Below are 16,974 nucleotides of genomic sequence, written 5' to 3' on the forward strand. Positions count from 1 at the left end.
TTCTATCATGTTTACTTCTTTCCCCATGAGTTATTAAAGAAGTACCTTCCCCCAAATATATGGAGATTTAAAAGTTAATTACTATTCTTTTCTTACCTAATTGCTGTAAATTATGACATATGGTACATGATATCAGTTGTATGAAACTTGGGACTTGAGTTTGAATTTGAAATCTGAGATTTATTTTATGGCCTGATATGTAATTTTCATAAGTGGTCTTTGTATGCTTGAGAAGAATTCATATTCTGCAGTTGTTGAAATTTCTGCAAATTTCTACATATGTTCATTATGTAAAGATTGTTCATTGTATTTTCAAAACCATATAATCTTACTGAGTTCTGTCTGCTTGGTCTGTCATATATTGATAGAGCTGTCATACTCTCCCTTTATGATAGTAGTTCATTAACTTTTACCAGGAATTCCATTTATATTTGCTTTATATATTTTGAAGCTATGTTATAAGATGCATGTTACAAACTATGTCAGAAGCTATGTTACAAGTTTACCATTTTTATACCTTCCTGGTGAATTAAATTATTTTTCCATAATATTGATCCATCTTATCTCTAGTAGTGCTTTTCACCTTAAAATCTATTTTATCTATTATTAATAGAGCAACATTAGCTTTCTTTTAGTTAGTATTTGCCTGGTTTACCTCTTTCAATCCTACTGTAATCTTTCTCTGTCCTTAGATTTTAGGTGTTCAGATTATAGTTGGATTTTTGAAACGGTAGTCAGTTTCAGATTGAATTTAAATGGTATAAAATGGAACTCAATGATGTTTGTACATTGATATCAAAAAATTGTTTGACCCTTGTAGTTCATGTATACTCTAAAGTGGTAGAGACTAAGTGTAGTCTGTGTCAAGTAGTGAGGACACTGAGGGCAGAGATAGGAAACAATATTCCCTTTACTGGGAATTTACCGGTTTGAAACTATACTCTCCAGGAGGATATTCCTCTGGAAGGTGGGGTCATAGGACACAGTAGCATATACATAACCTTAAAATCCCGATCCTTCTAAGTGTTTTCCAATAAGTAGAACACAGATGTGTAGCTCGGGGGAAACCACACAAAACCAAACTGAAGGTTTGCTAATACCAACCTTCTACCTCACATCTGTTTTGCATAAACTAAGGACCACCCCCTAACATGGTCAGTTTTCCAAACGGAGGAATTTGGTTAGAAACTGCAACATTCCAGTTCCAATCCCACTGTCTTTACTATTTCCAGTGGCTATTTTATAAACTAGCCAATCAGGTCTGGGCTATGTAACTATCTCCAGCAAAACCCTTCTAATCCAGGGGATTGCTCTTCTAATTTTTCTTCCGGTGCTTTTATTCAACAGTCTCTTCTGCTGCTACTGTTGTAGCTGTTGATGGGTTTCACCAGTACTTGCTGAGGCCACTTAGAAATTATGCTCTACATGTGGTGCCCCTCACTGCGTGCCCAAAGAATTTAGCTCTCACTGCCATGTACGTCAGAAGTGTGCTGCGGTATTGGGGGGCAGTTTTGCCTGTCCAGTGAAGTCCAGTGATGCTGCTTCAAGGTCATTTTGCCTCCCCAATCCCCACATCTAATTAAGTGTGCACTGGAAGTGCAGTGTTTCCTTTCACCTGACCAAGCCCTCCCTCCATTTACTATTTGGGAAAAAGCTTAGTGACTGCGGGTCTGCTGACCCCAGTCCTGTGAGGGGAGGTCACATGGCAATCCATTTTCGTCAAACCTTGGTGTTCTGTCTCAGTCATTTCCCATCCTAGGACATCGGCCTGCTCCCGGCAAAATGAGGATCCAGGCTCCTAAGCCTCTTTCCACGGTCTCCTCTTTCCCTTAGACTCTAGGTTTATGTCTGTGAATGGGCCTGGAGCCTCCTCTTTGGACCTCTCTAAGCCCTTCTGTCCTGAAGATCAGGCACACATGGAAGGCTCTATAACCTTTCTTTATTTACCACTGAGAATCAAAGGAAAATATAAACTTTCATAAACTTGCTCTGTGTTACTGTCCGAATGTAACTGGTATAAAATGAGACTCAATGATGTTTGTATATTGACATCAAAAAACATTGTTTTGGGCTTCGCTGGTGGCACAGTGGTTAAGAATCCGCCTGCCAATGCAGGGGACACGGGTTCGAGCCCTGGTCTGGGAAGATCCCACATGCCGGGAAGCCACTAAGCCCATGCGCCACAACCACTGAGCCCACGAGCTGCAACTACTGACGCCGGCGTGCCTAGAGCCCGTGCTCCACAACAAGAGAAGCCACCGCAATGAGGAGCCCTCACACGGCAACAAATAGTAGCCCCCGCTCACCGCATCTAGAGAAAGCCCACGCGCAGCAACGAACACGCCAAAAATAAATAAATAAAAAAAAAATAAATTATAGAAGCAACAACAACAAAACACTGTTTTATTCTCCAAGTTCATATAACCTCTAACTAAAGAGGCAGAGGCTAAGTGTAGTCTGTGTCAGGTGGTGAGGACAATTTGAGGGCAGAGATACGAACCAGAATTCCTGACTCACTTTACCATATTTGTTGTCTACCAGACTGTGAACTCCACCATAGCAGGGATGATGTATTATTCATTTCTGAATGTTCAGAGCATGGCATGAGTCCTGGTACATGATGACACTCAGATTGTTAAACTGAAATAATCCATCTTTGTTTCACCCTTTCCAAATGTAACTTTTGGGGGGGATTTTTACTGGGCCTGTTCTATATCTGCTTTCAGTGCTAGGGACCAATCGATCATGAGATCCCATAGCAAGCAACTGGGAGACTCACAGACGGAGAGAACAGACGTGTGGTTGCCAAGGGGGAGGGGGAGAGGGAGAGGGATGGACTGGGAGTTTGGGGTGAGTAGATGCAAACTCTTACATTTAGAATGGATAAACCACAAGTTCCTATTGTAGAGCACAGGGAACTATATCCAATCTCCGGGCATAAACCATAATGGAAAAGAATATTAAAAAAAGAATGTATATATGTGTACAACAGAGTCACCTTGCTGTACAGCAGACATTAGCACAACATTGTAAGTCAACTATACTTCGATTAAAGAGAAGAAGGAGATTCTGTTCCAGTTTCAGCATGTCCAGGCCTCTTTCTGTGTCACTGAGCCAGAGGAAGCCGGGGTGTGTGGGGCACAGCTCCAGCTATGATTGAAGGAGGACCTCAGTTCGGCAGGCTTGAGATGCTCATATGCAGCATTAGCAATAGTTGGGAGTGGCCTTTCAAAAGGAGATTGTCATCACTCAGTGTGACTCAGAGGGAAAAGGGGCCTTGTGATACTTTTGAGGAAAAACCAGTGGAAGATTTTTTTTTTAACATCTTTGTTGGAGTATAATTGCTTTACAGTGGTGTGTTAGTTTCTGCTTTACAACAAAGTGAATCAGTTATACATATACATATGTCCCCATATCTCTTCCCTCTTGCATCTCCCTCCCTCCCACTCTCCCTATCCCACCCCTCTACGTGGTCACAAAGCACTGAGCTGATCTCCCTGTGCTATGCGGCCGCTTCCCACTAGCTATCTATTCTACGTTTGGTAGTGTATGTATGTCCATGCCACTCTCTCACTTTGTCACAGCCTACCCTTCCCCCTCCCCACATCCTCAAGTCCATTCTCTAGTAGGTCTGCGTCTTTATTCCCATCTTGCCCCCAGGTTCTTCATGACTCATTTTTTCTTTTTTTTTAGATTCCATATATATGTGTTAGCATATGATATTTGTTCTTCTCTTTCTGACTTCACTCTGAATGACAGTCTCTAGGTCCATCTATCTCACTACAAATAACTCAGTTTCGTTCCTTTTCATGGCTGAGTAATATTCCATTGCATATATGTGCCACATCTTCTTTATCCATTCATCTGTTGATGAACACTTAGGTTGCTTCCACGTCCTGGCTATTGTAAATAGAGCTGCAATGAACATTTTGGTACATGTTTCTTTTTGAATTATGGTTTTCTCAGGGTATATGCCCAGTAGTGGGATTGCTGGGTCGTATGGTAGTTCTATTCGTAGTTTTTTAAGCAGCCTCCATACTATTCTCCATAGTGGCTGTATCAATTTACAATCCCACCAGCAGTGCAAGAGTGTTCCCTTTTCTCCACACCCTCTCCACATTCTCACCAGCAGTGCAAGAGTGTTCCCTTTTCTCCACATCCTCTCCAGCATTTATTGTTTCTAGATTTTTTGACGATGGCCATTCTGACCGGTGTAAGATGATATCTCATTGTAGTTTTGATTTGCATTTCTCTAATGATTAATGATGTTGAGCATTCTTTCATGTGTTTGTTTGCAGTCTGTATATCTTCTTTGGAGAAATATCTATTTAGGTCTTCTACCCATTTTTGGATTGGGTTGTTTGTTTTTTTTGGAAGATTTTACTGTAGATGGAAAGGAGAAGGGTTGCTTGAGGGCAGACTCAAATACTAGACTAGAAAAACCCAGCTTCCGTGGTAAATCGTTTACCAAGGTGGCTGCCAACAATTCTTCCTATCACTGCGCACACATTCCACTCCTCCTATCAAGAGGTGAAGTCTATGATCCCTCTCCTTGAATTGGGGCTGGTTCTCTGACTTGCTTTGACCAACAGGATGGGGCATACGTGATGCTGTAGGACTTATGGGCCTAGGCCTGAAACGCCTTGCAGCTTTTGTTTATACCTTCTCAGGGGCCAGATGCCATGTAAAGAAGTCTGGGTTATCCAGTTAAGAGGCCACATGGAAAGAGAGAGGCCCTGGAAGATGAGAGTCCATGTAGAGGAGAAATCAGGCTCCCCAGGTGACAGGCGGCACATGGGAGTGAGGCCATCTTGGATCCTTCATTCACGGTTGAGTCTCCCAAGCTGACACCACATGGAGCAGAGATGAGCCATCCTGCTGAGCCCTGCTTGAATGCCTACCCCACAGAATCAGGAGCAATAAAATTGTTGTCATTAAATTTTGGAGTTATGCAGCCACAGGTAACTGAAACTGCTCCAGTGAGTGGCCAGGTGATGGAGTGACTCCTCTTGGTATTTGCATGGTGTCTTTGTTGCTTCTGGCAGTGGAACTGGGGTGCGTGCATTCACAGGGAAGATTGAGATAGCCCCCATCAGACAGCATGCAAGGGCATTGCCAGGTCTTCTTGCCTGTTCTCAGGCAAGAACCTGTGAGCAGGTTCTCAATCTAGAGCCACCCAGATACTTCCATGGGGTTGGCCTTGGCACCCAGAAGTCACAAAGATAAAAGAATGAATCACTGGTATAGTGAGATAAAGATTCCTTAGGAGCATGCCTGTGTGAGTGAGTTGGTAAGTAATGGCACTAGGAAGTCCTGGGTGAATTTATAATCCAAATTGCCAGGCTGGCTTCGCTTGCAGATGGTGCTCAGGATTAAGGCTGTGATGCTAACCTTGGATGTGGTGAATCTCAGGTCTGGTATCTATTCCTGTCTTGTTCTCAGTGTCAGTCTTGCCTGTTAGTCCAGTCTGTCTAATGGGAAGACCCAGACTTGCTCTTATCAGTTTTTTCTCCTAGGGATTAATGTTCTGGCCTTGTCCAGGCAGCCCGTGTTCCAGCCTGCCTACATCTCTGGATATCACCCGCTCAGGACTTTGTCCTGCTGTCTGTCCAGTCCCCTCTTCTTGCCCTGTTAAGACTTGCTTGCCTGGGCTACCACCTGTTGTTTACTGACATCTGTATGGTACCATGTTCCATCTGTTTTCTTCACTTCCTTATAGGTCCTAGTATTTGATTTTCCTACCTTCAGTTCCTGCTAGGTCTTCACTGAATCTGCTCCATTCCATTGAAATTTTGGGGCCAAGTAAGGCTGTGTCCAACACAGAGTATAATTCTTCCACATGATAGCCTTTAGATATTTGATAACAACCTTTTCATCACCTTTAATCATCTATCTCTTTAGGCTAAGTCTTGCTGGCTCCCACATCATCAAGGTCACCCATCTATGGGTATAATTTAGCTTGTCAATAGTCCTCCTAAAAGGTGGTGTACAGAAGTGATTTGCAGACTTCAACAGAGGATATGGTAGGGATATAATTTCCTATGATAAGGACATTATGTTTTATAAATTATGCCTACATTTATGTTATTATATTGCATTAACATTTTAAAGGGGTTTCATCACAGGTAGATCAAGGTTCTGTAGGCCCTAAACCTTATATAACTTTAGGGATTCTTTAAAAAAAAGTAATAAAATTATGCATATAGTTTCAAGGCCTGTGTAGTTTCAAGGACTAATTTCATTGTAGATCTGCCTTTAAGTTCGTAATAGTATTGTCTTGTAATATTTCCAGGTCTTCTTTACCAGAACTGCTTTCTAGTCAGACTTCCCCTCTATAGTAGTTAACATACCTTATTAAGTTTTACTTGGCTGCTTAGCATTGGGGGCATTAAGTAAGTTAACTCATGAGTGGGACTGCGAACAATGCCTGGCACATAAAGCACATAGTAAATGTTAGCTTTTATTTTTTTTATTATTCCCGGGCAGGACCTTAGCAAGTAACTTACGTTCCTGACTCTTACTTTTCTGTTTGATGTAATGAAGATAATACTTGCTCTGCCTTTTTCATAAAGTTCCTGTGAGGATCAAATGATAAAATATTAATGTGCTTTGTTAACTGAAAATATCATACGCACGGAAGGTATTGTAACTGAGGTTTGATTTGACATTGTTAATTTTAGAAAAGGCTCTGTTTAGGAAAGAAAAGACTTTGGCCGAGGTGCAGTCTCTAAAGACCTCCGTCGAGGTGCGAGGGGGCAAAGGACAAGAGGTACATGTGTGCCAGATGCTAGAGGCAATGACTTGGACAGCCCGTTTGACATGCCAAGGTTCAGAAAAGAAGAAATAAGTAGAATCTGAAACAAGGCGATCTAATTATACAAAAGAACGGGGAGGTATCGTTTGTGTGTGTATGTGTCTTTCCACAATCGGCCTGAACCTAGGTTTCCAGCCTTCAGCCACATCCTGCTCTGCAATCCAGGATCCCAGGCCCCCGCCTGGAGATCCTACCCACACTTTGGGTTCAGCATAAAAGCCCCTCCTCCAGTGGGCTTCCCCAATCCCTCCCGTCCCTCCCACAGGAAGAATAAACGGTTCCCTGCCACTGCCCTCTCTGTGAAAGCACTTCTTCCACTCCAGACTGAGGAGAATCTAGTTTTCCTTATTTCTTTATCAACAGGGCCTAGCCTGGGGTAAGGTTTAGTCAATGGATTCACTTTGAAGAAATAACTTTTGAAAGTTGATAAAAGGGCATTTAAGATCGGGATTCGCGGGTAACAAAGGCTTGCACACAGGCATCAGCACTCATTATCCAGGGCAACTCCGAAGGCGAGACGCGTCCTTCCAGCGCAGGGTACCCGGCCAGGGCTCGCGGCGAATCCCTAGGGAACTGTCGCCCAGGCTGGCGCGGGGGCGTGGCGTGGGCACAGGGGGCGTGTCGCAGCCCGCGGGGGTTTCCGCACCCGGCGCGCGTCCGGCCGGGGCGCGGGAGGGGCTTCCGCCGCGAGGGGGCGGGGCTGGCGCGCGGAGTCCTCTGACGGCCTCAGCCAGGGAATTTCAATTTGAAACCTACGCGAGGGAGGAGGCGGGTGTTGCGGCTGGCTGCTGGCGCTGAAGCTGGACGGGTCCCTGCGGCGAGCGAGCTCCTGAGTGCGGCGTCCGGGTAAGGAGGTGTGCGGAGCTGCGGAATGGCGGGCCCGGGGCGGGGTATCCCGGGTAGAGCGTCTGGTCCCTGCGGAGCTGCAGGGGCGTCTCGAATTTTTCCTGAGGCTGTAGCTGGGAAGCTGATCCCGGGCAGGAAGCGGTGGCGGGACGGTTCCACCAGGAGGGGGAGGGCTGCCGGCTTTGGGGTTTTCTGCGACTCCCTGTCTCCTCTCCTACTCGTTCCCGCCCCGGGGACCGGGTCCTGTTGTTGCTCCAGGCCGGATCCCTGCTTCCCCGCTCCACTGCGGTCCCCCACTTCTCCCTTCTCGGGAGCCGGGGCGGCGCCGGGAGAGGTGGGGGCCTGGTGAGGACTGCGCCGGTCCCGCGGGGGTGCGGTGGGTTCAGGGTCACGCGTCCCGGGCCCCGCGGAGCGGCTGCAGGAGGGATCCGGCTCCATCCTGGGCGCGGGCCGCGGCGCGCGAGCCTGTCCCAGTTCGGAGCGGCCGTCCTCCTTCGACTCCTGGCTATGAGCGCGGGGGCTTGGGGTACGCGGCGGCGGCGTCGCCCTTCTGGAGGATGATTTTGGGAGAGGAAACGCAGGCGAGGACGCCGCGCGTCCCTCAGCCGGCCGCGCGCGTGGGCGCTGCGTGGAGCCGGGCGAGGGCCGCGTCAGCCCCAAGCACGGTGCGCGTCCCCCGCCGCCGCTCGCTCTGTCCCGCAGGACGGGTGCGACCTGGCCGATTCGGAGAGAAGCGCACGTTTTGCTCTCTGATCCGTGCAGTCCTGGCACTCAGGCCATCTCACCACCCATGGCTTATTTTTGTCCTCTAGATTTGAGGGCAGAGGGATGGGAGGGTTGTTAGTTGAGCTGCATGGGAAGGACCAGGAGGAGAACAGAACAGTAAGAGTAGGGTTGGAATCGGAGTCTAAATCCCCAGCCCCAGACGCTGCCTGCGGCAGCCGGGATGTCTGCTGGAAGCCGTCCGTCGGTCATCATGCTTCCCGAGATCGTTCATCTCCCTGAGGTTAGGGTTTTTTGGTGAAGTGAGAAGAACTCTCGCCTAGAGTCTGTTATTTTTTTTTGTGGAGCCCTCCCTATTGACCTAGGACGCCTTAAACTGCATTCCTTATCACCACCACCGCTGCCCGTTTTTAAGAGCCCTGGTGGGGTGCGAGGGAAGGTAGAACCTAGAGGACCTGTGGATATATTTTCTCTTTTCTGAATCACATCTTTTTCTCAGTTTTTTGAACTTCTCGCATCTGAAATGGCACGTGTATGCTAGACGTCTTGTTCTTGTTACTATTATTTAACCTTTTTTAAAAAAATGAATCTTAACAGTTTTTCCTTTGTTCTTCCGTTTTATTCAGTGACATTTTAATTTTTTCCCTTGTTTTTTTCTTCTCACTGGAATCTATTATTTCTGTATCCTCTATTTGTAGTACTGTATTGAGAATTAGAATTTTGGCCCGTGTCCTATCACATTTCCCATTGGATTTAGGACTTGAGGGAAACTGAGTCAATTTCTTGGCCCACAGGAGCTGGGATTGAGAATTCTCAGTCTTTGAACAGGTTTTACTGGGAAACGAATAGCACTTAATCCTATTCAGTTTCTCTTTGGAGGGCTCTTTGCTGTGAGAAATCACTGGATTGCTGTTGCAGCCACTGATGGGGCTGCATTGCAATGCAATCTTGGATTGTGATAAGGGCCAATTTATCCATCAGGCTGACACAACTTTTAAAGAGTTAGGCTGTGTCACCTGTCAGAGTTCCAGGGATCAGTCCTAAAATTCAATTTGAGAATCACCGTCAAACCTCAGATATCTACTTTATAGAGGTTATTGGAGAACTGTACAAGTGGTAATGGCTTGGAACAATGGCGTGGATTTAGGGCTAATTTAATCTTATCCTGTCTTCCTCACTTCTTGGGCAGAATTCCCACTGAAGTCAGTAGTGGTCTTGTGTGCAGGAGGACTGCTGAGAACAAGAGGCTGCTCATTTAGATTAACGCGAGGGGACAGTTTCTTTCCTTTTGAAACATCCTTCTTTAAGAAAGACCTACTCATAACAGTGCTTTAATCGTTTATCTCTAGTCAAAGTAGTTAGACCTTCCAGAGAAAATATGTGGATGGGTTGAGCCCCCAACTTCAGATTCTTGATACCTAAATTGAATGGGGATTGCCTAAAACGGTTAAAAGTGATAAAAAATATCATTTAATGAATTTCAGTAAAATTATTACTAACTTCAGTAAAAAATCTAAATTGCTCTAGAATATTCTCAACTGGGTCCGTATATTAAACTGGGAAAATATACAGCTGGTTATGTATATTAAAATCTGAAACTGAATTCCAAGTAGAAAGAAGCAGATTTGCAGATTTAGGGGCCAAATCTGAAGAGGGCTTACCCCCAAATACCTATGGAAATATAAAACAAGAGAATTCAGATAGCCCTTGCTGTATTTGGAGAGGTAGCTTTTAGTACAGTTTGTGTATGTATAGGCTTTAGTGACTGTCTGGGCTCATCATTAGATTTGGAGGTTTCTAAGTTAGTTTTGTGCTGATCTGAGTTGGTGAGCTTGTTAGGTCCTTTGCTTCTTAACTAACCATCTTGTGGTTTACCCTTTCCAAATTACCAGTTCGAAAGGATTGAGTTTAGAAAACCTATCCAGTCACCAGATCTTAAAAATAGATTTTTAAAAATCTGAATCGTGTGCACGTGGACTTCCCAACCACTTGCTTTCAACTAAAAATACTTGCAAAGATGACAAAGCAGTCTTCAACCAGAATATTTATTGGTAAAGTTACTCTGTAATTTAGTAATATTGTATAGTTATGTTTAAGGTCGGGTTTTGCCCTGAATCACCACTCTCATATAACTGACTGGAGAACTACAAAGGTTCTGTCTTTGCCACTTTATTTAGGAATGTGGGGTTTATATTTTATATAGCAGAAAGCTAAATATTTTTGAAGATTTGCTTTTGTTTCTGTTTCCACAGGAAAGTATGGGCCTTTTTCTTTGTTTTTTTGAACTGAAGTAGCCTGTTTAAAAGCTATGTGTGGACTTTTTGGAAAAGTATGAATTGCTAGTATTTTTATAAGGCAATAAAATAGTTTATTTGATTCTCAGTACTGCTGAGAATCAAATTTTGCATTTCTAAAAGTCTGTATTGTTTACTTGGGGGGAAATATGGGGGAAATACCTCCCTACCCCACCTTTATTTAGAAATATATCCAGTGGCCTTGTTTTTTTCAGATTCAGAATTACCGTACCTAACCACTGGGTACCCTTACACATTTAAAAGCCTCAAGTAAATGTTTATGCTGGCTTCAGTAGTCAGCAAATACTAGCCAAACACTAATTTACTGCCCTTTTATAGAATCTTGGAATCTCAGGGCTGGACCTTTAGGAGTCAGCAAATCCACTCTCAGCCCTTTCACCCTCCCCCCAATCCAGCCTCTTTGGAAGGCCTGAGTTAATAGAAGATTTGTATATGATTCTCCCACAGATTCCAGACAGAGCATTCTTTGGGAATGCCATTTTTTGGCACAAACCAGCAACCTGATAGTCATAAGATTTCTATCATTACTCTGGCTGAGCAGTGCCCCAAACAAAAATCTAAAATGGAGTTAATGCCTGCTATCATTAACTGGAGGGGAATGGCCTCTAAGTGTAAATACTACAGTTATTTAGATGTTACAGGTAAGCCAAAAAGAAAAAGAAATCATTAAAAAAAAATTTATTTATTTTATTTTTGGCTGCGTTGGGTCTTTGTTGCTGTGCATAGGCTTCCTGTAGTTGCGGCGAGCGGAGGCTACTCTTCGTTGCGGTGCGCGGGCTTCTCATTGCAGTGGCTTCTCTTGTTGCGGAGCACGGGCTCTAGGCGTGCCGGCTTCAGTAGGTAGTTGTGGCACGTGGGCTCAGTAGTTGTGGTGCACGGGCTTAGATGCTCCATGGCATGTGGGATCTTCCTGGACCAGAGCTCAAACCCGTGTCCCCTGCATTGGCAGGTAGATTCTTAACCACTGCACCACCAGGGAAGTCCCAGAAATCATTTTTTTTTGTTTTTTTTGTTTTGTTTTGTTTTTTTGGTTTTTGCGGTACGCGGGCCTCTCACTGCTGTGGCCTCTCCCGTTGCGGAGCACAGGCTCCGGACGCGCAGGCTCAGCGGCCATGGCTCACGGGTCCAGCCGCTTCGCGGCATGTGGGATCTTCCTGGACCGGGGCACGAATCCGTGTCCCCTGCATCGGCAGGCGGACTCTCAACCACTGCGCCACCAGGGAAGCCCCAAGAAATCATTTTTAATATCAGATAGAAATAACTGAGATAGTGATAACTGTTTTTTTTTTAGTTTTTTCTATAAAGTACGTGTATTTTGTATGAGAGGGGAATACGTATGTAGAGTTATGTGAAGTACCTATAACATTATGTGTACTTAATAAATTTGATGAATCAATTTGTTGAAACTTTATGTGATATATTGGAGGCGCTTTTAATTAGGATTCTTTGAAAGCTGGAGTTAACTTTGTAGAACCTGGTACTGTTTCATGTAGAAATGTCATGTAGGTTATATTTCATATGGGTGATTTGCTTTTCTTACTTTTGGGTATTGTTTCCACTTGTTTTGTGGTTGACTTGATATATGTGGGTTTATTAGATGCATGTTTTTCATGTCTAGAAGGGTAGATAATCTATATATTTCCCTAAATACCTAGTTTTGGGTATAAAATTGATTTTAATGAGAATTTTAGTGGTTTTCTCATTTTTTAAAGTGATGTCGCTTTCCCTTTAGTATAGGGTAGACCTCAGGTGGCTTATGGGTGCATTCATACTGCTTCTGCTTTTTTTCAAAGATTGAATTTGGACTAATTTCATATTCTTAGTTACTTTTAAAGTAGAAATATATTTTCATATCACACATACTTCTCTGCATTTTTTTTTTTTTTTACTTTAGTGTATTAGAACCGTAAAGGTCTAAATTCATTATAGATTGCCTCACAAATAATCTTTATGGTAATATGGAATTTATTTGAGGAATAAGAATTATCTTTTTATTTGCTCTGAGAACTCTCATAATAAGTAAGGTTTGCTTTAGGTAGCCAGGCTGACACTTCACATATGTGACTAAATTGAACGTCACGGGGATGGTTTCAATTCTTTCCAGGTTAAGAACCAGAGGGCATGGAAAGGGTTCTAAAGTGGTTTTTTCACTTGTTCATCTGTAGGACCTTGTTGTCTGGGTCAGGTAGGAAGTTCATTGTATTTGAACTAAATCATTCATGCTTTTACCAAGAAGCCAGTTTTCCTCTTGCTTTTCTCTTTTTATGGCCTATTTATCTATCTCCATGAAAGAATTTTCAAATACTTAAAGACTTATGTTACACTCTAATTGCCTTTTTCCAAGAAGATCGTGATTTTAAAAACTTTTCACATAAGTCTGATTACCAAGTCTCTAATCATGTTTTCCAAGCCCTGAATTCAGGTTTCCAGAACTGCTGAAGAGATTTGCATCTGGACCTACTACCATGATAACAGCAGTGCTGAATTTAATCATATTTTTGAGTTTCCTATATTCTATCAATATATGTACACATCCCAGTATCCTGAAGATACTAAATGAATATGTAGTTTAAACTTTGCCATAATTCTTAGGTCTTTTCTTTTTTCTAAATAGTCTACTTGTTTTTCACCCTTGATTTATTCACCTAGGGTACCAGAATGGAGGGTGAAAACCATTTAGTTTAGATTTTTGACCTTGAGGTGGGAAGTGTGGTGTTAGTGGGAAAGGTGTTGCCCAGGGTGGCCTCAGGGGTTCATGAACTGACTGAGACTGTTAAGTAAAGTGGGGTGTGTGTTTATGTGTGTGTGTGTGTGTGTGTGTGTGTGAGAGAGAGAGAGAGAGAGAGAGAGAGAGGGAGAGAGATTTGGGGGAGCAGATTTTGAAAAACAGAAAACATTGAAAACTGCTGACGTAGTTCTATTCTTAATTTTTGAGATTAGAGAATCGAAGTCTTACCAGGTTTTGTTTTTTTTTTTTCATGCTACCCCATTGCATTTTCATGCCCCCACTGTTGTGCTTATTTCCTTTCAATTCTTTTGGTTGTCCGATTTTAGCCAGTTGTCAGGGTTAAACTGAATTCTGATATAATGTTGGCCTCGTATTTTCTTACCTTGAACTTAATGAATGTGTCTTTATTTCCTCACAAATTTCTTTGATGGAAATATTAATTAGAAGGGATCAGTAACAGGTCCACATTGTGGTGCTGGTTAGAATGCCACTTAATGCCAGTGGAACCTTGGGTAAATTATTTCTCAAGGCCTCAGTTTCCTTATCTTCACTATGGGGATGGACCATCATAACCTACCTCAGAAAGTTAGATGAGGATTAAATGAGCTGGTGCTTATAAAATGCTTCACGCAGTGCCTGGCTTCTGTGAAAATTGTTAGGTTAAGAAAAGACTTAGTGGGCTGCTTGTGAAAATGTGGTAAGCAGTTTTTTTTTTTGCAGTGGTCAGGAATAATTATCTGTGTGGAAGTAGAGTCTTTGATATGAAACTGTAATTTCCTCTGGTGATCACAAGTTAAAACCACTTTTTAACAATTTCAGTATGGTATCTCTAGAATTTTAACTATCCACTGCTTTTGGCAGTACTCAAAAAAGCATAGAGATGGCAAAACTGTCTGGATCTAATTTCAGCATCACAGAGAGGTGGTAGTCTGTTTTGTTATGTTGCCTGAGGTAGCTGATTTGGAGTGTAAAACTTGTATGCATATGCTGTATTATAACTTCCTCTTTCTACAGCTTCAGTGAACATGCTGCAAGAAGGCTGTTAGTGGAATTTTTATTGATAGTGTTTAAGTCTCTTCATGTGACATTAAAATGTGACCTTTTCACATCCAGCACATCTTTTCATACCTGAAATAGATCTGCGGACATTTTTTTCCCCTAACAGAGTGTTTTAATTTTAAATTAGTTGACAACATTAAGAAATCAGGAGGTTTCACAGAAATATCTTTCTTTTAGCTTTCTCTGGGAAAATTGGAGGACCTTGGCAACACTGGGCCCACGCTCCTCTGTTGCGGCTCTGAGGAGTTCTGCCCCATCTCACACGGGTCATCTTCCTACTTTGCCGAAGTCCTGCCCGTTTCCTTTTGGCTTACTGCTGGACCTTTTCATTCATCTGCATTAGATATATGGCTCCTCTAGACTATCCAGTTTGGATCTCTTTTACTAAATACCAATTTGGAAGATGCAAAAAGGACTCATCTATATGACCTTCAAGAAGGTGCTCCTGGCAGTGGGGCTTTTCTACCTCTAGGGCCAGCAGTCATTTCCCACCTCTCCCTTTGTGAAGGCTGACCTCTGGGTCACTGTCAGTCATGGTTTCTGGAGCCCAGCATGCAGTAGGCCCTCGGTCACACGTGGAAAGAATGCTCTTTCTAGTTCCCTCCCAGACTTTGTGACTCCTTCTCAACGCAGATTGCCTGGTTCTCTGAAGCCTAGTGTTACACTACTGCAGCCCATAGCTGTACCTTATTTGTATGTTATTTGGATTTTTTAGAGGCCTTTTTTTTCATTTCATCATTTAATATTTTAGTATGTATCTCTAGAAGGTAACTCTTTTGTAAACATGATTGGAATACCACCATCACACTAAAAATTCCTTAATATCATCAAATATTCAGTTGCTGATATTCAAATCTCCAATTACCTCAAGTATCAATTTTTGAAAAAGTTTGTTTGAATCCAGATCCAGTTAAGATTTGCATGTTATAATTGGTTGGTGTATCTTTTTTTTTTTAAACTTTTTATTTAATATTGGAGTATAGTTAGTTAACAATGTTGTGTTAGTTTCAGGTGTACAGCAAAGTGATTCAGTTATACATATATATGTAACTATTCTTTTTCAAATTCTTTTCCCATTTAGGTTGTTTGGTTGGTGTTTCTTTAAAGGCTGATATGCTCTAGTTTCCCCTTCATCTCTTATTTTTCCTTGCAGTAGTTTGTATGTTGAAGAAACTTGATTAGCTGTTCTTTTTGGTTTCTCACAGTCTGAATTTTGCTGATTTCAATCCTCTAGTGTAGTTAACCTGTTCTTCTGTCCTCTGTATTAGTAGTTGGAGCTAGGAAATTGGTCTAATTCAATTTATTTTTTCTGTTTTTCTTTTCTTTCTTTCTTTTTTTTTTTTCTTTTGTAACATTCCTCCATGCTTTAGGCTTCTGTTTGACGCTTCTTGCTTGCTTTACATCCAGGCTTCATACTGGCTTCAGGTGCTGTCCCATTAGCTTCTTTGTCTTCTTTTTAACCTGTGCTGGACAAGTGCATTTTACGCTAGTGGCTCAGCTTTGTTCTAGGTTCCACTGTATGTAATCTGATAAGGCCAGAAGCATTGATAATAAACAGGTGAAAAAGGAAGAAAAATAACTTTTGGAGCACAGATGATAAGTCAGCTACTGTAGTTGGTGCTTTATATATTATATGTTAATATCCCCAATCCTTCTTCCAGCAACACCTTGAAGTAGCTGGTATGCTCATTTCACAGATGAAAAAGTGAGGCTTAAAACCAGAATAATTTGCTCAAGTGCACCCAACTTGTGTGCTGCTAAAACTTCTGTTTCTTCTGCAGGGGAGGGTGAATTATTGCTTTTAATTGTTTGATGCTGTTACTCTGTAGAACTTGAAGATTTTAGGAATTTGTTGGCATCTACAGTATCTAACTTAACAAAAGATAAGCTTGCTTTCCTAACTGGTTTCTGCCTCCTAGTTTCTTTTGTAAAGGTGTGATTGTGAAGAAGAGTACTACTGTTAGTTGTGTGATTCTTTTTTTTTTTTTTTTTTTTTTTTTTTTTTGTGTGGTACGAGGGCCTCCCTCTGTTGTGGCCTCTCCCGTTGCGGAGCACAGGCTCCGGACGCGCAGGCCCAGCGGCCATGGCTCACGGGCCCAGCCGCTCCGCGGCATGTGGGATCCTCCCAGACCGGGGCGCGAACCCGGTTCCCCTGCATCGGCAGGCGGACGCGCAACCACTGCGCCACCAGGGAAGCCCCAGTTGTGTGATTCTTGAATGAAGCTGGAGTGGCGAGTACTCTTCATCTTGTTTTTCACATTAGTGTAGTGTTTCCAGGCTGATGTTTCAATGTAAGAAATATGTCCCAGGGTATAAAACACGTCAAAATAAAATGTGTGCCTGCTTCCCTTTCAGTTTTTATCTTTCAAGCAGTTTTATACTTTTTGCTACTTCATTTACAGTGCAAATAGCATTCCCCAGGGTGCTAGTATATGATTTAGAAAGTCAGGTAATAGTGTAGGGATTATAAGGAAAAGCAGCAGACCCCT

At 42.9% G+C, this 16,974-nt stretch overlaps 1 protein-coding gene across 15 annotated transcripts in view; it reads left to right on the forward strand.

Moving 5' to 3' along the window:
* The first annotated feature begins 7,558 nt into the window (after nucleotides 1–7,558).
* Nucleotides 7,559–16,974, forward strand: part of EPB41L2 (erythrocyte membrane protein band 4.1 like 2) — a 214,214-nt gene continuing 204,798 nt past the window's right edge. For 6 of the 15 annotated variants that reach the window (XM_024122551.2, XM_055087509.1, XM_024122559.3 and 3 more), the window contains exon 1: nucleotides 7,561–7,660. The gene's annotated coding sequence lies outside the window, so the exon portion shown is untranslated. Of the gene's footprint in view, nucleotides 7,661–7,882; nucleotides 8,006–16,974 lie in introns of those variants that run through there. The other 9 variants (XM_024122552.3, XM_024122558.3, XM_055087505.1 and 6 more) reach the window with 5 other exon arrangements.

The sequence above is a fragment of the Physeter macrocephalus genome, chromosome 10 (assembly GCF_002837175.3).
Source record: "Physeter macrocephalus isolate SW-GA chromosome 10, ASM283717v5, whole genome shotgun sequence".
NCBI lineage: Eukaryota > Metazoa > Chordata > Mammalia > Artiodactyla > Physeteridae > Physeter > Physeter macrocephalus.